At 44.1% G+C, this 20,891-nt stretch overlaps 1 long non-coding RNA gene and 1 other non-coding gene across 3 annotated transcripts; both read right to left on the bottom strand.

Annotated features, from left to right (window-relative positions):
• Positions 1-4,069: 4,069 nt before the first annotated feature.
• On the bottom strand, positions 4,070-13,323 carry LOC117081047. 2 transcript variants are annotated; one of them, XR_004436066.1, is made up of 3 exons: positions 13,277-13,323; positions 9,443-9,682; positions 4,070-4,841 (listed from the first exon to the last, which is right to left on the bottom strand). It is a non-coding gene; the product is annotated as an uncharacterized LOC117081047 (long non-coding RNA). The 2 variants fall into 2 exon arrangements; XR_004436067.1 differs by lacking the exon at positions 13,277-13,323 and adding an exon at positions 11,780-11,814.
• Positions 8,205-8,338, bottom strand: LOC117081925. The gene has a single exon (XR_004436382.1). It is a non-coding gene; the product is annotated as a U4 spliceosomal RNA (small nuclear RNA).
• Positions 13,324-20,891: the final 7,568 nt, after the last annotated feature.

Raw genomic sequence — 20,891 nt, 5'->3', positions numbered from 1 at the left:
ATCACCTCTGACAGGAACATTAGCCCTCTCTGACCTGCTCCAATAGCCAGAAAAGTTGGCAAATGTATCCCTTCCTGGGCAAAGCACTTGAGAATTTCTGTATTTAAAAATCTGCAATTCTGGCTGGGCACAGTGGCTCACACCTGTAATCCTAGCACTTTGGGAGGCCAAGACAGGAAGATTGCTTGTGTCCAGGAATTCAACACTAGCTTGGGCAACATGGCAAAGCCCTGTCTCTACAAAATATAAAAAAATTAGCTGGCCGGGCACGGTGGCTCAAGCCTGTAATCCTAGCACTTTGGGAGGCTGAGACGGGCAGATCACGAGGTCAGGAGATCGAGACCATCCTGGCTAACACAGTGAAACCCCGTCTCTACTAAAAATACAAAAACTAGCCAGGCGAGGTGGCGGGCGCCGGTAGTCCCAGCTACTTGGGAGGCTGAGGCAGCAGAATGGTGTAAACCCGGGAGGCAGAGCTTGCAGTGAGCTGAGATCCGGCCACTGCACTCCAGCCTGGGCAACAGAGCGAGACTCTGCCTCAAAAAAAAAAAAAAAAAAAAAATTTAGCTGAGCATAGTGGCGCATACCTGTGGTCCCAGCTACTCTGGAGGCTGAGGTAGGAGGATCGCTTGAGTCCAGCAGGTTGATGCTACAGTGAGCTGTGATTGTGCCACAGCACTCAGTCTGGGCAGCAGTGAGACCTTGACACACACACACACACACACACACACACACACGCCCCTCTGAGTTCAAGTTCCCCATGTCTTACATATAACCTTCAACATCAGCTCCTTAGGACCATGATAAAGATCTAAGTGGTCTTGTATTTGGAAAAGACAAGAGAAGGAGGGGCCCCTGTAAACCGGGAATGAGAAGCCATTATCTGTTTATGCCCAAGGCTAAATTGATTGACTGATTGAGTTTTCATGTCATAAGTTTATTGACAAACATATCTAGTATGCTATATGGGTTCAAGAGTTTGATCCATTTTTCAAAGGGATTGCATCTCTTGAAACACTCTTCATGTCTGTTAAATGGATGAACTAAAACATTCTTATTTCTTTTTTTTTTTTTTTTTGAGGCGGAGTCTCGCTCTGTCGCCCCGGCTGGAGTGCAGTGGCCGGATCTCAGCTCACTGCAAGCTCCGCCTCCCGGGTTTACGCCATTCTCCTGCCTCAGCCTCCCGAGTAGCTGGGACTACAGGCGCCCGCCACCTCGCCCGGCTAGTACATTCTTATTTCTTAAGCAGTTGGTGTTTAAAGAAAGTTGCCACAGATCCAGATCCTAAGTACAAAATCATCATAGTTAGTAACTGCCACGTGTTTTTCATTGAAAATGGCAAATTCTTCCCTGGGCCCTCCACATAGTGGCTCCTGCAGATCACAGATATTGTCAGCCATCTAATGCTCTGTCCCCATATGGAGCTCTTGGAAGCTCCACCAAAGTTGTAGAGACCCAAGCCAGAAGCAGTTGTGGCACCATACCAAGTCCTCCTTTGTTCAGGACCTTGTTCCCCTGTGTCTGAAAGAGTACATGTACACGGTATTAACACAGGTATGGGGTAGATATGAACAAGAACTAGCCAACTTTCAGGAGTTTGAACTTCTACACAGACAATTATAAAGATCTATGTAGGACTCTTCAATTATTTTGTAGGAAGAAATTGATAATTCCTTGATAACTGGAAATGCCTTATCTTTTTTTTTTTTTTTAGATGGAGTCTCACTCTGTCACCCAGGCTGGAGTGCAGTGGCACGATCTTGGCTCACTGCAGCATCTGCCTCCCGGATTCAAGCAATTCTCCCGCCTCAGCCTCCCGAGTAGCTGGGAATACAGGTGTGTGCCACTACACCCAGCTAAGTTTTTGTATTTTTAGTAGAGACGGAGTTTCACCATGTTGGCCATGCTGGTCTTGAACTCCTGACCTCAGATGATTCGCCGGACTTGGCCTCCCAAAGTGCTGGGATTACAGGCATGAGCCACTGCGTCTGGCCAATATCCTCTATCTTTAGTAAGCATGTCCAAGCAAGGGATGGCTAACTAATCTGAATTCCAGGCAGTCCATGGAAGGTGATGTAAGGTGAAAAAGCATGATTTCACAGGGCCAGGCATCATCACATCACCAAGCTATTTGTGAATTAGATAAGCCTATTCGCATGAGGAGACTCTGAGCATGAGTGGGAATCCCGCAAAAGTCAAGCTACAAGGTTGAAGTTAGAGGGGGAATACCAAACCGGAACCTGACATTTCATACTGCTTCCCTGACAGGTCCTTTCAAAGAAACAAGAACTGAAATACAGCCTGAACTGGCATGCAAAACAGGCAGCTATTTCAGTCTGAATCATGAGCAGGGGCCACAGTAGGCCATCTGAAACTGAGGGGCAAAGGAAAACTGAACACCAAGGCCTGAGGTGCTTATGACAAATAATTGTAACTGTCCAGGCAACTGGTCCATTCCAAGTATTAGCTGTGCTGGGAGCTGAGCCATGAAGCAGAATTTTAGATTTTCTTTCTGGCTAGAGCGTGCAACAATGATCCTTCCCCTCCATCCCTCCCCTCTTCCCCAGTATTCCTGCAGTCCCCTTGCCTGTCACAGGACTGCTGGGCAGCGGCCTCTTAGCATGGCTTTCGTTTGACTGCGGTGTCGCCACATCACCTGGTGCTCGGCCCTCCTGCCCCCGCCCCAGCACAGGGTCATAACAGCCTGCAGTGTTGCCAAGGAGCTGGCATTGTCCAGACCCAGTGCGCAGGGATGGGCCTGAGGTGGCTGGCCACGTCATCTGTCATCCAGGGTGTTTATGCACCCTGCAGTCCAGCAATGCAAGGATCTGCCAAGGATCTTCAGGTTTGTTATGCTTTCTTTGGCCTTCAAGAACTAGATGGCTGGCCAGGTGCGGTGGCTCACGCCTGTAATCGCAGCACTTTGGGAGGCCGAGGCGGGCAGATCACAAGGTCAGGAGTTTGAGACCAGCCTGGCCAATATAGTGAAACCCCGTCTCTACTAAAAAAAACAGCTGGGTGTGGTGGTGGATGCCTGTAGTTCCAGCTACTGAGGAGACTGAGGCAGGAGAATCACTTGACCCAGGAGACGGAGGTTGCAGTGAGCTGAGATCATGCCACTCCACTCCAGCCTGGGCAACAGAGTGAGACTCCATCTCAAAATAAATAAATAAATAAATAAATAAATAAAAATAAATAAATAAAATGGAAAAACCTGGATGGCTGTCATTAAAACAAGTCACGGAAAGCTCCAATGGAAATAATTTTCAGGCTTCCCTCTTGAAATACCTTTTTTGCCTTTTTCCTGCTAATTCATTTTCCTCTCTCCCTCATCTCCCCTTCTGAAGAGGCTTCCTTCACCCTAAGACCTACTCATGCAGGTTCCTAGTCCTCTGTTCTGTACATCAGAAAAGAAGTTTTCTTTCAAGACCCAGTTGCCTTCTAATCAGGGAAGCTGAAGGAGTGCTTAGAGAAAGTAAATACATTGTAATATTATCTTAAGTTATACAAATGTCTTCGGTACCTAGTAGGCACCAAATGTATTTAGCTTAATTGAAATCAGATGCAAAAATACGTGTCCTTGAGAGCCAAAGAAAATTTAATTTTTAAATTATTTATGCACACATAATTCTTAAAATCTCAGGCTCTAGACAGACCTAAGTTTAAATTGAGGCTTTAACAATTACTGGTTGTGACCTTTAGCAACTCACCTCATTTCTCTGAACTGCCTCATTTATAAAATGAAGATTATGATAACAAGCCCCTTAGGGCTTTGAGACGATTAAATGTGATACTCTATGTAAATAAGCCACTTATTCACACTTGTAAACAGTTAAGCCACATGCATCATTCTGAGTGTGTGTACGTATTCTTTCATAAATTATCTCTGTTTTTTTTTTTTTTGAGACAGAGTCTCGCTCTGTCACCCAGGCTAATCACAGCTTACTACAGCCTTGACCTCTCAGGCTCAAGAAATCATCCCGCCTCAGCCTCCTGAGTAGCTGGGAAGTGCAGGTGCATGACACCACACACGACTAAATTTTTTATTTTTAATGGAGATGAGGTCTCGCCATGTTGCCCAGGCTGGTCTCAAACTCCTGGCCTCAAGTGATCCTCCCATCTCAGCCTCCCAAAGTGCTGGGATTACAGGCATAAGCCGCTGCGCTTGGCCTAGGTCTACTTTTTGACCAGGATCTCTATAAGGGCAGTGCCAGGCTGACTGCCTGAGGGAGTGAGGTTGTCCAGCCTATTGATCCTGTATGTATAATCCCCAGAGAGCTCCAATATAGTCTCATGGTACTTGGGGTAGACTCAGGAGAAAGGCCTGGATCATTGAATTTGAAACACAGGATTAGTATCTGCATAATGAACCAACCATGCTACATCAGGTCATGATAGATAATTGCTAAGTTTTAGGAAACTGATTCATTTATTTATTCATTCATTTATCCAAACATTTATTGAGCATCTGTTATGTCTGAGGCTATAATGTTGAAGAATGTACAAGGTCTCTTTCCTCTTAAGTTTTCAGTTTAATTGTTTAACCTAAATAAATAATGAGGCAATTTAATTCATATTTATTGGAAAACAATTCAGTTCAACTATGTAAAGGAACACTGTATTTTATTAAAACAATTAGAATCCCCAAAGCTTAGCTCTTGAAAGACAATATCTTACATGAAGAACTGGCTGGCCAAACAGTCCTGAATCTATCCCAGTTTCCTCCTCCCTCAGGTTTCCTGTGTCTTTGCTCTTCTCTTTCCATCCCTTTGGTCTAAGCATAGATTTTAAAACGTTTGTTTGTAGATGAAATGAGTTGAAGTCCTCAACAAAATATTTTGCTAAATATAAGGGAAAACAAAAGGACGTTTTTGCAAGTAGTATGAAACAATGGTATGACTTTAGAAAATTGTTTGGCACTATTAAAACTGACCATAATCATGTGCTATTTGTAATAGTCAAATATTAGAGACAATCTTTTTTGGTTTATTTGTTTATTTTTTGAGACAGAGTCTAGCTCTGTCACCCAGGCTGGAGTGCAGTGGCACGATCTCGGCTCACTGCAACTTCCACCTCCTGAGTTCAAGCCATCCCCCTGCCTCAGCCTCCTGAGTAGCTGGGATTACAAGCATGCACCACCATGCCCAGCTAATTTTTGTATTTTTAGCGGAGACGGGATTTCACCATGTTGGCCAGGCTGGTCTTGAACTCCTGGCCTCAAGTGATCCACCCGCCTCGGCCTCCCAAAGTGCTAGGATTACAGGCGTGAGCCACTGTGCCCGGCCATTGGAGACAATCTCTATCTCCACATGCAGTAGAATGGATAAGCTAGGTTATTTCACTCAATGGAATAGCACAACAAGAATGAACAAACTACAACTACATGCAACAAATTACCAACATAATGTTGAGCAAAAGAAGTCAGAAAGGAAAATACACTGTATAATTCTATTTATCTAAAGTTCCAAAATAGTCAAGACTAATCTACGGTGTTTGAAGTCAAGATTTTTTTTTTTTTTTTTTTTTTTTTGAGACAGAGTCTTGCTCTGTCACCCAGACTGGAGTGCAATGGCACGATCTCAGTTCACTGCAACCTCCGCCTCCCGGGTTCAAGCGATTGTCCTACCTCAGCCTCCTGAGTAGCTGGGACTACCGGCGCGTGTCACCATGCTCAGCTAATGTTTTTGTATTTTTTAGTAGAGACGGGGTTTCACCGTGTTAGCCAGGATGGTCTTGTTCTCCTGACCTTGTGATCCGCCCGCCTCAGCCTCCCAAAGTGCTGGGATTACAGGCGTGAGCCACCACACCTGGCCCAAGATACTTATATCTATCTCCCAACTAAGGGATTTTTCAGTCCCCAGAACACTGGTAGAATTATGGTATTTATATCCAGTGAATAAGCATATCTTTTGGGTAAGATCCCAGCTCCTATATTTAAAGTGTCTGTGTTCTCAGTATAAACCCAATAACAAAATAATACTTCAACGAAACAATCATTATCGCATTAATACAGTAAATTCTCCCCCTGTACAATAGAAGTTCCATGGGTGCTGGGATTTTGTCTTAATCACTGCTTTATTTTATTTTACTCATGGGTGCCATAGGACATCTAGAACACATAGCACCTAGAACAGTCCTTGGCACATAATAGGCACTGAATAAAAATTGCTTGGATGTGATAACTATATTCAAACAGAAGAGCATAGCACAGAGGATAACAGTATGTGTTCTGGAACAAGATTGCTTTGGTTCAAATCCCAACTCTGCCACTTTCTAGCTATGAGACACTGGACATGTTTGTAATCTATCCATGCCTCCGTTTCCTCATGTGTAAAACAGAAAAACTACTAGTATCTTCCTCTTACAGTTGCTATGAGGTTTAAGGAACACTTGTAAAGATAACATATGGAATTATTTGGTGACTACCATGCCAAAAGAGGGCTTGCCCTATCTCTTAGAAACATAGGAATTTGGTGTCTTCTGATCATCTGTGTGACATACAATAGAATAAATCATTTTAAAAACTAATATACATCAAATAAATGAAATGAAGAAACTTTAAAAATTATTAAAATTGAAGAGTCCAGCAAGATTTTCTATAGGTAAAGACAAGCTTATTCTAAAATTTATACAGAAAGTCAAAGGAACTAGAATATGGGAGGCCGAGACGGGCGGATCACGAGGTCAGGAGATCGAGACCATCCTGGCTAACACAGTGAAACCCCGTATCTACTAAAAAAAATACAAAAAACTAGCCAGGTGCGGTGGCAGGCGCCTGTAGTCCCAGCTACCCAGAGGCTGAGGCAGGAGAAAGGCGTAAACCCGGCAGGCGGAGCTTGCAGTGAGCTGAGATCCGGCCACTGCACTCCAGCCTGGGCGACAGAGCGAGACTCTGTCTCAAAAAAAAAAAAAAGGAGCTAGAATAGCTAAACAATTTGGAAACAGAAGAATAATCTGGAAGGAATCATTCTGTCTGATGTTAAGATTTACTGTATTGCTATAGACTCACTGTAAAGGTATAGTAATCAAAACAGTATGGAGTAGTGACAGATACACAGGTCAATGGAACAGGCCAGAAATTGATTTTTGACAAAGGAGCAAAAGCAATTCAATGGAGGAAGAATAGTCTTTTCAATGAATAGCCCTGTAGAAATTGGACATCCATAGGCAAAAGAAAATAAAAAGAAGTTTGACCTAAATGTCACATCTGGTTTTTTTTTTTTTTTTTTGAGACCGAGTTTTGCTCTTGTTGCCCAGGCTGGAGTACAGTGGTGAAATCTCGGCTCACTGCAACCTCCACCTCCTGGGTTCGAGTGATTCTCCTGCTTCAGCCTCCTGAGTAGCTGGGATTACAGGTGCACGCCACCACGCCAGCTAATTTTTTGTATTTTTGGAGGAGACGGGGTTTCACCATGTTGGCCAGGGTAGTCTCAAACTCCTGACCTCAGGTAATCTACCCTCCGTGGCCTCCCAAAGTGCTGGGATTACAGGCATGAGCCGCTGTGCCCAGCCTAACCTTCACATCTTACACAAAAACTAATTCAAAATGGATTGTGAATTTAAATATAGCATGTGAAAAAAAGTTAATCACTGTATGATTCCATTTATATGACATTCTTTTAAAAATTTTTAAATTTGATTTAACTTAATTTGGCCTGGTGCGATGGCTCATGCCTATAATCCCCGCATTTTTGGAGTCTGAGGTGGGCAGATCGCTTAAGCTAAGTTCGAGACCAGCCTGGTCAGCATGGTGAAACCCAGAGTCTACAAAAAGTACAAAAATTAGCTGGGCAGGATAGCATGCACCTATATTCCCAGCTACTCGGGAGGCTGGGGCGGATCACTTGATCCCAGGAAGTTGAGGCTGCAGTGAGGCAAGTTGGCGCCACTGCACTCCAGCCTGGGCAACAGAGTGAGACCGTCTCAACAAAAATAATTATTTTTATTCGTTTATTTATTTTTGGAGACAGAGTCTCGCTTTGTCACCCAGGCTAGAGTGTAGTGGCACTACGTCGACTCACTGTAACTTCTGCCTCCCGGGTTCAAGCGATTCAGCGATTCTCATGCCTCCGTCTCCTAAGTAGCTGGGATTACAGGGATATGCCACCATGTCCTGCTAAGTTTTTGTATTTTTAGTAGGGACGAGGTTTTGCCATGTTGACCAGGCTGGTCTTGAACTCTTGAGCTCAGGCAATTCACCTGCCTTGGCCTCCCAACGTGCTAGGATTACAGGTGTGAGCCACAATGCGCAGCCCTGATTTTTTTTTTTTTTTTCAATTAGCAATAATCGCGCCTCGGATAAACCTCATTGGCTACGATACTGCCACTGCGCAAAGCTGCCCTGATTTTTTTTAACTTAATTTTATTTTTTGTAGAGATGGGGTCACCTTATGTTGCTCAGGCTGGTCCTGATAAACATTATTCTCTTTTACATTATTATCATTATTATTATAACAGGAGAATTATTCAGTCACACACTGCCTGGCATAGAGTAGGCAATCAATAAATATTTGTTGAATGAATAAATGATAGGTATGGGGAAAATATGGAAGAGTGACAGATTTTCTTTTTTTTCTTTATCTTTCTTTCTTTTTTTTTCTGAGACAGGGTCTTATTCTGTCACCCAAGCTGGAGTGCAGTGGCACAATCTTAGCTCATTGCAGTCTCCACCTCGCCGGCTCAAGTGATCTCCCACCTTAGCCTCTTGAGTATCTGGGTTCACAGGTGCACACCACCATGCCTGGCTAGTTTTTGTATTTTTTTGTAGAGATGGGGTTTTCCCATGTTGTCCAGGCTGGTGTCAAACTCTTGGGCTCAAGCAATTTTCCTGCCTGGGCCTCCTAAAGTGCTGGGATTACAGGTGTGAGCCACCCTGCCTTGTTGAACTCATGTTCTAATGAGGGAAACAGACTTAAGGCCTTATGGCTTTGAGCTGAGGTTTTGAGAATAAGCAGATGGACAAGAAGGATGAAGAATATACTGGGAAATGAGAATATAAAGATTACTTGAGGCTGGGCATGGTGGCTTACGCCTATAATCCCAGCACTTTGGGAGGCCAAGGCAGCAGGATTACTTGAGCCCAGGAGTTCAAGACCAGCCTGGGCAACACAGTGAGACTCTGTCTCAAAAAAGAAAAAAAAAAGCAATTAAAAAAACAAAAAAGATTGATTGAGGAGGCTTCTGAATACATGTAAAGAGTGTGGTCCCGGCTGAGCGTGATGGCTCATGCCTGTAATCCTAGCACTTTGGGAAGCCCAGGTGAGCCCAGGAGCCTGGGCAACATAGTGATAGACACACACACACACACACACACACACACACACACACTTATACAAAGAGAAAAAGAGACCTCTCTCTATATAGAATCTTTATATATATTATATATATATAAAGTCTCTCTCTCTATATATATATATATATGTATGTATGTATAAAGACTCACAATATTTGTGAGCAAATTTCCTAAAGTATAGTCCTCCTCTTGCAATGCAGATGTCACACAGTGTCTATCTGTTCCAGCTGCCTGGACCATTTCCAGGGCTGTCTTCCTCTTCTCTTCAGCCACTGAGGTCTTCAATCCAGACGTTTTTCTCTCCAGTTTCTGGTCCTCTTCCACCTCAGGGGTGGTTTCCAGATCCTCAGGTGGTACTGGTGGATGGGGGCTCTGCCCCATGTTGAGATGCTTGTGGGAGAAGCAGGAAAAAAGGAATGACCAATGCAGAGATAGTTCTCAACTTCCCCAGACAAATAGGTGTCTTGCAGAGGGGGAAAAAAAAAGATTTAAAGTGTTAAATCTAAAAACCAGTGATTTCTATAAGGATTAACTCAAAGAAACTCTGCAACTAACTCTCCTAAGGTCCAGTTAAAGATGTTAATAATTTGGGAATTTGTATTTCTCTTCATTTCTCCACCGGGCCTATTTCCTATTAGAAGGTACTTTGGTTGCCATGAAAACAAACAAATACAACCAGTTTCCTCTAGTTGGACTACTGAATTCCATGCTTAGCAGAACCTCTCTGGTTCCTCTCTCACGACCACTCCCTACTACACTTCAGTGAACCTTTGCCTCTTCACATTAAGCTTACCTGCTCCTCCATCTTTCTCTCCTAGGCTGCCTCTCCTGGTATGATTGCACCCTTGAATGTGTGGATAACTATGGGTGTTTGCCTCCCAACTTAACACATTCCGTGTGCAAACTGATCTCCCACCAGTGGGTTGACTCCTGCAAAGACACATTCTTTATGGAGCTATATTAGTTGGTCATTGGAATTAGGAATACCTTGGATATTACCATTTTATTTCCTATTAAACAGCTATATAAGGAAATAGTAATCATTTTTTGCGAGTAGGAATCTAAATAGCACAGAGAATCAAGGAAGTTGTGAGATGTATACAAATCAGTACAAAATGGTGATCCAAAACCATGAGTAAGTTACCTAGGCAAAATTAAGAATCAGGTTACTGCCTGGCTGTGGTAATTCATGCCTACCCAAAATGCCCCAGCACTCTGAGGGGCTGAGGCAGGTGCATGCTTGAGTCCAGGAGTTTGAGATGAGCCTAGGCAGCATGACAAAACCCTGTCTTTACAAAAAATACAAAAAGTAGCCAGGCATGGTGGTGTGCACCTGTGGTCCCAGCTACCTAGGAGGCTGAGGGTGGAGGATCACCTGAGCCTGGGGAGGTCGAGGTTGCAATGAACTGAGATGGTGCCACAGCACTCCAGGCTGGGCGACCTAGAAAGATCCTGTCTCAGAAGAAAATAAAAGAATCAGTTTACTGTACAGCCCAAATATGAAGAAAAGGGATTCAGGCAAGTAATCAACGCGTGGGAAGTTAATAAATGAACTATGAATTAATTATTCTCTCCCTTGCCTTCTCCTCCCTTCTCTTTTCTTCTCCCTACCATATAGTCATAACTTGGGGAAGGATGTGATCGCACATGGCATAAAGTGCAGTGACACTGCTAATGGGATGAGAAGCAGATCAGCTGGGGAGGACATTGGGCTTTCTGAGGAAAAGCTCCTGAAATGTCCTGAAGTAACAGGTGGATCTAATGTCAGAGCTGTTTGTAAAATGGAAAAAGGGTGAAATGTGTCATCTTCTGGGATAAGTGCTGTCAGTATGATAATCCACATTTTATGCACCTGTTTGTGCTTTTTACTGCTGGGAGCACTTTCCACCAACACACAACTTACTAATGAGGAAATTGCAAAAGAGAACCTAAGAGATTAAACACAGATCTGCAATGAAGGATGTGTTTACATCCTACATGTGAGTAAAGTGAGTATATTTTTAGGGTAGCAAGTTCTGGCCAAGCAAGCTGAACATGTAAACATGAGAATTGCCCTACTTTAAGGGACCCACCCAATTCAATGTTCTGTTTTGGAGTGTGGAACTGAAAACGTAATTAGTATACAGCGCTTAATGTATAAATGATCAATTTAGTTTTCACTGTTTGCTGTCCTGTAATAAACCTACATCATCTTCTGAATGAGATTAACTGTCCACTAGGACAGGGTCCCTGTTAAATCACTGGCTACCTGGCAACTTTGGAAAAAGTCATTCTGGACAGACAAGTTAAACACAGACAAGGATGACTTCTCCAGATGTGAATTTTAAAATGTATATTACACTTCTCAGTCTCACACCTGTAATCCCAGCACTTTGGCTGAGGTTGGAGGATCACTTGAACTCAGGAGTTTGAGACAAGTCTGAGCAACATAGCAAGACTCAGTCTCCACAAAAAATTTAAAAATTAGCTGGATGTTGTGGCACATACCTGTAGTCAGAGCTACCCAGGAGGCTGAGGTGGGAGGATTGCTTGAGCCCAGGTAGGTTGAGGCTGCAGTGAGCCATGACTGCACCATTGCACTCCAGCCTGGGTGACACAGTGCGACCCTGTCTCAAAACAAACAAACAAACAAACAAAAACAACCAGAAAACCCAAAACCAAAACAAAAAACCCCCAAACCTTTTCTAAATAGATCATGATGATAATGATGTTACATAATAAAGTTTGTAGAACCATTTTTCTCTACACCAAATGTCCCAGAATGCTGCACTTCTATGTGGAATTTGTATAGTTTTTTCTGTCAGTCTCCCTGTTATCCACTTCTACTTCTCTTTGCTGTAAGGGTAGAGTTTACTTAATACAGACTCTCTTTCCTTCTAATATAGGGTCGAATCTGCTATGGACAGGTGATAATTGTTACATTTGCACACTTTACCAATTACAAAGTGCTCATCAGACCTTTGCAGGTGATATCATTGTCTTTGGATCACAGTCCTGGGGCTGGGGACTTGACCTTGCCTGGCCAATCAGAATATTCCATCTCCCTTACCAATGATTGGTTCTGGGATGAACACATGACCCAAGCTGGGCCTGTTAGAATCACCCTGGGAGTTTCATCAGAGTGATCAGAAAAGTGGCTATCTTGATATTCTCCTGATGGTTTTGTTTTTGTTTTTGTTTCTGTGTGTTTTGAGACAGGATCCCGCTCTATTGCCCAGGCTGGAGTGCCGTAGTGGCATGATCACAGCTCACTGCAGCCTCAACCTCCTGGGCTCAAGGGATCCTCCCACCTCAGCCTCCCTAGTAGCTGGGACTACAGTCACAAGCCACCCCACCTGGCTAATTTTTAAATTTTTTTGTAGTTTTGGTAGAGATGGGGTCTCACCATATTGCCCAGGCTGGTCTGGAACTCCTGAGCTCAAGCAATCCTCCTGCCTCAGCCTCCCAAAGTGTTGGGATTATAGGTGCAAGCCACCATACCTGGCCCTGATGTTATCTTAGGCATAAACAAACAGGTAAACCTGAGCTTCCAGAGTCCCTCTTGCTGCCACACAAAGAGCCTAAATACAGGAAAACAGCCAAAAGAGAGACAAACTTGACAACAGCATTTGAAAACCTAGATACTGGACTTTTTAGTTTGCACAAACTCCTTCACCCACCCCACCACACATATCAACATTTTGTTTATATATATATATTTTTTTTAATACACTTTTTTTTTTTTTTTTTTTGAGACACAGTCTCACTCTGTCACCCAGGCTGGAGTCCAGTGGCGCTATCTTGGCTCACTGTAACCTCCACTACCAGGTTCAAGCCATTCTTATGCCTCAGCCTCCCAGGTAGCTGGGATCACATGTGTGTGCCACCATGCCTGGTTAATTTTTGTATTTTTAGTAGAGAAGGGGTTCGACCATTGTATTATTCCGTTCTCACACTGCTGTGAAGAAATACCCTTTATAAAGGAAAGAGGTTTAATTGACTTACAGTTCCACATTGCTTGGGAGGCCTCAGGAAACTTACAATCATGGCAGAAGGCAAAGGAGGAGCAGGCACCTCCTTCACAGGGTGGCAGGATGGAGTGAGTATAAGCAGGGGAAATGCCAGACACTTATAAAACCATCAGACCTCATGAGACTCACTATTGCGAGAACAGCATGGGGAACTTGCCCCATGATCTAATTGCCTCCAGCTGGTCCTGCCTTTGACACGTGGGGATTATGGGGATTACAATTCAAGATGAGATTCTGGGTGGGGACACAGTCAAACTGTATCAGCCATGTTGGCAAGGCTGGTCTCCAACTCCTGGGCCCAAGTGATCCACCCGCCTCGGCCTCCCAAAGTGCTGGGATTATAGGTGTGAGCCATCGTGCCAGGCCAATATTTTTATTTTGCTTAAACTAGTTTGAATTGGGTTTCTGTCATTTGCTACTAGTCTTGGTGCAGAGCTGTCTTCCGACCTCTCCTCCTCACCTTCTGGAGATCCCCTTTACCTTTTTCTCCCTTTGTATCGCCTCATCCCATATTTTCCTCCTTCTTGGCTTACTTCCTCATTTTGGTGACACATATCCCCCAGTAGCTTCCTGAACAAAATATAGATGAGAAAGAAATTTTTGGAGACCTTGCATGCTTGAAAATATGTGTGTTTGTTTTCATACTTCATACAAAAGTTTGGCTCTATTTGGGGTTCTAGGTTGTACAGAATTTTCCCTCTGAAACTTCAAGGCACTCCTTCATTAGTGTGGCTGTTAAGAGGGCTAAAGTCATCTTGATTCCTAAGCTTTTCTATGTGGCCTGTTTTTGTTTAGTTTAGGTTTTCCCTTTCTGGGACCTCTTCTCTTTGTCTTTGATTTTCTGATATTTATTGATGATGTGCCTTGCTGTAGGTCTGTTTTCATGGACTACGCTGGCACTAGATGGGACGTTTCAATCTAGCAATTCGTATCCTTCAATGTGAGGATCATTCTTTATTACTTGTTTGGTGATTTCCTCCCTTGTGATTTCTATCTTCTTTTTCTTTTGAGCACCCATTAATTAGATGCTGGATCTCCTGGCCTAATCTAATTGCCTTGGAGCTTGTATTTCGTGTTTTCCTCCTCTATTTTCTTTTTGTTTGTTTGTTTTTGAGACAGAGTCTCAGCTCTGTTGCCCAGGCTAGAGTGCAGTGGTACAATCATAGCTCACTGAAGCCTTGACTCAAGGGTTCAAGCGATCCCTCCCACCTCAGCTCCCCTAAACCCCTAGCAGCTGGGACTACAGATGACTGCCACCACATCCAGTTAATTTTTTAATTGTTTATAGAGACAGGGACTCACTGTGTTGCCAAGGCTGGTCTTGAACTCCTGGGCTCAAGTGATCCTCCCACCTTGGCCTCCCAAAGTGCCGAAATTACAGGTTTGAGTTACCGCACCCAGCCATCCTCCTCTGTTTTCTATGTTTGTCTTTTATCTCTAAGATTTCCTCAATTTTATTTTCCACATTTTCTGTTGAACACTTAAACAAATTTTCTATCTATTTTTAATTTCCAAGAGCTCTTTCTTGTTTATGAAAATTTCTGTTTATGTGTACTGTTTTTGTTCCATTAATTCAATAGCTTATCTTATTTCTCAGAGGAATTACTGATAGATTTGAAACTTTCATTTTTCATTTTATGCTGAAAGAATTTCAAATTTTAAAAATATTTCAAGAAGTTTTTTTTCCGAACCATCCAAGATTAAATTTCCAACACGATGCCCAACCTCCCTAACATGAGTACACACTTAAACAAGCATATGACAGCCATCTAATCCACAGGCCCCAATCAGATTTCTATAATTGTCCCCCTACTGTCCCCTCTCCCTCGTTTTTTTTTTTGGACAGGGTCTCACTCTGTTGCCCAGACTAGAGTGCAGTGGTGCCATCATAGAATAATCTGGAACTGTTCTTCCCAAGGGATCCTCCTGCCTCAGCCTCCTGAGTAGCTAGGACTACAGATGTGTACAGCCATGCCTGGCAAATTTTTTAAAAAGTTTTTCACAGAGGTAGGTCCCTATATTGCCCAGGCTGGTCTTGAACTCTTGGGCCCAAGCAATCCTCCTGCCTCAGCCTCCTAAAGTGCTAAGTTACAGGTGTGAGCTGCCATGCCTGGCCCTAATACTGTCCTTTATATTAAAAGGGTCTATTCCAGGACCATGCATTGCATTTGTTTTCATGTTTCTTTCTTTCCTTTTTTTTTTTTTTTTTTTTAACTGAGATGGAATCTTGCTCTGTCGCCCAGGCAGGAGTGCAGCGGCGCGATCTCAGCTCGCTGCAACCTCTGCTGCCCGGGTTCAAGCGATTCTTCTGCCTCAGCCTTCCAAATAGTTGGGACTACTGGTGCCCATCACCGCACCCAGCTAATTTTTTTATTTTTAGTAGAGACAGGGTTTCGCCATGTTGGCCAGGCTAGTCTCAAACTCCTGAACTTAGGTGATCCACCCACCTGGGCCTCCCAAAGTGCTGGGATTACAGGCGTGAGCCACTGCACACCTGGCTCATGTTTCTTTCAATCTGGAACAATTTTTCAGTGTTTCTTTTTTTGGCAGGAACAGGACAGAAGTGATACTGTGTTGTTGCCTCCCATCTGGTGGTACCTGATTTCTTTTTTTTTTTTTTTTTTTTTTTGAGACGGAGTCTCGCTCTGTCACCAGGCTGGAGTGCAGTGGCCAGATCTCAGCTCACTGCAAGCTCCGCCTCCCGGGTTCACGCCATTCTCCTGCCTCAGCCTCCCGAGTAGCTGGGACTACAGGCGCCGCCACCTCGCCCGGCTAGTTTTTTGTATTTTTAGTAGAGACGGGGTTTCGCCGTGTTAGCCAGGATGGTCTTGATCTCCTGACCTCGTGATCCGCCCGTCTCGGCCTCCCAAAGTGCTGGGATTACAGACTTGAGCCACCGCGCCCGGCCGGTACCTGATTTCAATTTGTACCATTATTGAGAATATTAACTTTCTTTCTTTTTTTTTTTTTTTTTTTTTTTTTTAACTGAGATGGAATCTTGCTCTGTCGCCCAGGCAGGAGTGCAGCGGCGCGATCTCAGCTCGCTGCAACCTCTGCTGCCCGGGTTCAAGCGATTCTTCTGCCTCAGCCTTCCAAATAGTTGGGACTACTGGTGCCCATCACCGCACCCAGCTAATTTTTTTATTTTTAGTAGAGACAGGGTTTCGCCATGTTGGCCAGGCTAGTCTCAAACTCCTGAACTTAGGTGATCCACCCACCTGGGCCTCCCAAAGTGCTGGGATTACAGGCGTGAGCCACTGCACACCTGGCTCATGTTTCTTTCAATCTGGAACAATTTTTCAGTGTTTCTTTTTTTGGCAGGAACAGGACAGAAGTGATACTGTGTTGTTGCCTCCCATCTGGTGGTACCTGATTTCTTTTTTTTTTTTTTTTTTTTGAGACGGAGTCTCGCTCTGTCACCCAGGCTGGAGTGCAGTGGCCAGATCTCAGCTCACTGCAAGCTCCGCCTCCCGGGTTCACGCCATTCTCCTGCCTCAGCCTCCCGAGTAGCTGGGACTACAGGCGCCGCCACCTCGCCCGGCTAGTTTTTTGTATTTTTAGTAGAGACGGGGTTTCGCCGTGTTAGCCAGGATGGTCTTGATCTCCTGACCTCGTGATCCGCCCGTCTCGGCCTCCCAAAGTGCTGGGATTACAGACTTGAGCCACCGCGCCCGGCCGGTACCTGATTTCAATTTGTACCATTATTGAGAATATTAACTTTCTTCTCTTTTTTAAAACAATTTGATACAATCATTTATTTTGTTTGCATATTTGACTTGTTTTTAATCCAAACCTCAACAGAATGTTAATTCTGACCCTGACTAAGGTGGTGCCTGCTAGGTCTTTCCACTGTAAAATAACTCTTTTGTCCTTTGTAATTAGTAAGTGTTTTGTGGAAAGGTACTTCTCTGAGGTACATATCCTGTTCCTTATCATAGTTTTACTCAATATTTTTAGGTTTTTTGGCTGAATGAACTATTACTATGAAGGCTGCCTAATAGTGATTTTTTTTATTTCATTGTTCCTCCTAAATTTATTAGTTGTTATTCTGCTGTAAAGAAAAATGTTCTCTTCTCATATGTTTATTCTTTTATTTAGATCAGTATGAACATATGGATTCCCACTTCATTGGATAGACTTTTACTGTCATTATTTATTTTGATGCTCAGAGTTGGTTAGGGGAGCCCCCTTCAAGCCCCTTCAACATCCTGTTGACATGTCTCTGTCATTCTTTAAGCACTTCTTTACTTTCTGCCACAGCAAGATGGTCTGTGGTCTGTGTTCATCTTGTACCTTCCTTACAGCCCTGAAATCAATCATTTCTCCAAGGATCCCTGGTTTCTTTTAGTGGAGAATGGTATTTAGAGACCAAGATTTGGGACTAGGGGTGTTAATCGCCATTGGAGTATGACTGTTTCCAAACTGTCTTGGTGCATAGAGCTAAGGAATACGCATATATGTCTACACTTTTTTTTTTTAACTTTTATTTTTGGTTTGGGGATATATGTGAAGGTTTGTTACATAGGCAAACGTGTGTCATGAGGGTTTATTGTACATATTATTTCATCACCCAGGTATTAAGCCCAGTACCCAATAGTTATCTTTTCTGCTCCTCTCCCTCCTCCCACCCTCCACCCTCAAGTAGGCCCCAGTGTCTATTGTTTCCTTCTTTCTGTTCAGAAGTTCTTATCATTTAGCTCCCACTTAAAAGTGATAGCATGTGGTATTTGGGGCTCTGTTCCTATCTTAGTTTGCCAACGATGATAGCCTCCAGCTTCAGTCACGTTCCCACAAAAGACATTATCTCATTATTTTTCATGACTGCATAATATTCCATGGTACATATGTACCATATTTTCTATATCCAATCCATCATTAATGGGCATTTAGTTTGATTGCATGTCTTTGCTATTGTGAATAATGCTGCAATGAACATTCATGTGCATGTGTTTTTATAGCAGAATGATTTCATCTCAGCTCACTGCAACCTCTGCCTCCTGGGTACAAGCGATTCTCCTAACTCAGCCTCCCAAGTAGCTGGGATTGCAGGTGCCTGCCACCACGCCTGGCTAATTTTTGTATTTTTAGTAGAGATGGGGTTTCACCATGTTGGCCAGGCTGGTCTCAAACTCCTGACCTCAGGTGATCTGCCCGCCTCAGCCTCCCAAATGGTGGGATTACACCGCGCCCGGCTTTTTTTTTTTTTTTTTTTTTTGAGACAGAGTTTCGCTCCTGTTGCACAAGCTGGAGTGCAATGGTGCAATCTTGGCTCACTGCAACCTCTGCCTCCTGGGTTCAAGCAATTCTTCTTCCTCAGCCTCCCAAGTAGCTGGGATTACAGGCATGCACCACCATGCCCGGCTAATGTTTTGTATTTAGTAGAGACAGGGTTTCACCATGTTGGCCAGGCTGGTCTCAAACTCCTGAACTCAGGCGATCCACCCGCCTCAGCCTCCCAAAGTGCTGGGATTACAGGCGTGAAACACCATGCCTGGCCAGGAGTCCTGTGTTTTATCTGGCAAGCCTGCACCCCTGCCCATCCACCTTCCCTGCAAGCCTCTCCACTTTCACACCATCCTGCTCAGTATAATCCCTTGATAATTCATTCAACACACACTTTTACTGAAAAGCCAGGCACTAAGTGACGAGCTGAGATGCAACAGTGCATGCTCTACAGAAATACAGAAAAATCACTTCCTTGTAAGTATTTAGTCCTTTTACAGTTTTTTTTTTTTTTAATGATACCATTTTGAGCACATAAACATGCTCTAACCTTTCACACCTTAAAATAATTGTTGGCAGGGCGTGGTGGCTCACATCTGTAATTTTAGCACTTTGGGAGGCCGAGGCGGGCAGATCACCTGAGGTCAGGAGTTCAAGCCTGGCCAACATGGTGAAATCCCGTCTCTACAAAAAGTACAAAAATTAGCGAGGCATGGTGGTTGGCGTCTGTAATCCCAGCTACTCAGGAGGCTGAAGCAGGAGAATTGCTTGAACCCAGGAGGCGGAGGTTGCAGTGAGCTGAGATTGTACCACTGCACTCCAGCCTGGGCAACAAGAGCAAGAGTGTCTCAAAAAAAATAAGTAAATAAAAATAATTGTCAACCCTATCCTTGCTTCTCAAGATCACCTTATTTTTCTCCTCTACTCAGCCAAGATTCTTTTTTTTTTTTTTTTGAGACATAGTTTCGCACTTTCCCTCAGGCTGGAGTGAAGTGGCGAAATCTTGGCTCACTGCAAACTCTGCCTCCCGGGTTCAAGTGATTCTCCCGCCTCAGCCTCCCGAGTAGCTGAGATTATAGGCACCTGCCACCACACTCGGCTATTTTTTTTTTTTTCTGAGACGGAGTCTCACTCTGTCACCCAGGCTGGAGTACAATGGCTTGGTCTCAGCTCACTGCAATCTCTGCCTCCTGGGTTCGAGCATTTCTCCTGTCTCAGCCTCCCAAGAAGCTGGGACTATAGGCGTGTGACACAATACCCGGCTAATTTTTGTATTTTTAGTAGAGACGGGGTTTCACTATGTTGGCCAGGCTAGTCCTGAACTCCTGACCTAGTTAGTGATCTGCCCACCTCGGCTTCCCAAAGTGCTGGAATTACAGGCCTAAGCCACCACTTCCGGCCGAATTTTCATATTTTTAATAGAGATGGGGCTTCACCATGTTGGCCAGGCTGGTCTCAACTCCTGACCTCAGGTGATCCACCAGCCTTGGTCTCCCAAAATGCTAGAATTACAGGCGTGAGCCACTGCTCCCCACCTCAGCCAAGATTCTTAAAAGGCTGTGTCCCCACTTCTTCACCTTCCATTCACTTGAAATAAAGGATAAAGAAGAGTCGTGAAGAGTACGGAGTTTGTATCACTTCTCGGCTGTTTGGCTAAGATCAAGTGGAGTATGGAGTTTCTTGTCAGACAGACCTGGGTTTATATCCCAACTGATTCTTAAAATTAAGCCTGTTTCCCTACCTCTGAAGAGAGCGATAACTGTGCCTGCCTCACTTTGGAGGGTTGTTGTGAGGATTAAATAAGATCATTCATATAAAACAGCGCACGCCTGTTTATTGACAGCAGTCAATCAACATTAGGTATTATTATCAGTATCAATTATCCCACTAAAATCTGTCTTCTGCCCCAGTGCTATACTGGAAATGCTTTTGCCAAGGTTGGCAATGACTTTCCAGTTGCCAAAATCAACGGTAGTTTTTGGCCCTCATCTTACTTCCTTGACATTCCCAACCACTCCTTCTTCCTGAAGTCCCCTCTCTTTCTGGCTGCTGGAACACCACTCTTTCCCTGTCCTCTGCCTGTCTCTCCCTTTGCAGTCACCTTGCCAAATCCTGTTCTACTGTCTGACTCCACCTGGTGCTGCTCTTTCCTGAGTTCATCCTTTCTCCCCCTTCCCAGCTGTACACACCTTTCCCTGGGAGATCATGTCCACTCCTGTGGTTCTAACTGCCATCTCTATGCAGAAGATACCTTCCCTATCTCCACCTCTGACCTCTCTCCTACCCCCAGTCCCATATTGCCAGGTAGGTTCTCTAGAGGCACCCCAGACTCAGTATTCAACTTACGCATCTCTGAAAGCATTATT

The sequence above is a fragment of the Trachypithecus francoisi genome, unplaced genomic scaffold (genome assembly GCF_009764315.1).
Source record: "Trachypithecus francoisi isolate TF-2019V2 unplaced genomic scaffold, Tfra_2.0 Lachesis_group8, whole genome shotgun sequence".
NCBI lineage: Eukaryota > Metazoa > Chordata > Mammalia > Primates > Cercopithecidae > Trachypithecus > Trachypithecus francoisi.
Note: the sequence above shows the minus strand (reverse complement) of the source record. Positions and strands in the feature narration are given on the sequence as shown.